Source organism: Austrofundulus limnaeus, unplaced genomic scaffold (assembly GCF_001266775.1).
Source record: "Austrofundulus limnaeus strain Quisiro unplaced genomic scaffold, Austrofundulus_limnaeus-1.0 Scaffold6118, whole genome shotgun sequence".
Taxonomy (NCBI): Eukaryota; Metazoa; Chordata; class Actinopteri; order Cyprinodontiformes; family Rivulidae; genus Austrofundulus; species Austrofundulus limnaeus.
In genome coordinates, this window is record NW_013958520.1 from 1 (window position 1) to 557 (window position 557).

Sequence of the window (557 nt, forward strand, 5' to 3'; positions counted from 1 at the left end):
CTCCTCCCCCATCTTCTCCTCATCCCCAGCTTCACTTTCAGCGCCACTCCATGCCCAAGTCAAAAGCATTACTAAGTGCCAGAGATCCAGAAACCAAAGAGCACGAGGTGGGCTTACGCTCACCCCAGCCCTGGGAGCGCTCCCCCTCCCCGCTGCCTCCCATGCACGGACCCAACCTGGAGCCGCCGCACTTCCCACCCAGGCGATCACCCTCTCCTCAGAGGATCCTGCCGCAGCCTCAGGGAGTCCCCATCCCCAACACCATCGCCAAGGCCATGGCCAGGGAAGCTGCCCAGAGAGCGTTTGCAGATGGTAACCGGGTGCGTGAGCATCAAACTAAGGAATGACCTGAGAAATCAGAATCAGTCAGCAAGAACTGATCCAAGACTTTTTTTTTATATGCAAAAATACAAAAACTTTTTATTAAGAATTAATTGCAAACACATTGTGACAAACCTGGGAAACATTAACTGAAGGCGAGGGACAAAGAAGTTTATTGTTTTCCTTTGTTTCTGCTTTTAGTCTCCTCTGTTTCTGTCTGACAGATGTTTCATTTG

The 557-nt window shown here is 50.6% G+C and overlaps 1 pseudogene; it reads left to right on the forward strand.

The window, feature by feature from the left end:
* Positions 1-8: 8 nt before the first annotated feature.
* Positions 9-320, forward strand: LOC106512372 (RIMS-binding protein 2 pseudogene; annotated as a pseudogene).
* Positions 321-557: the final 237 nt, after the last annotated feature.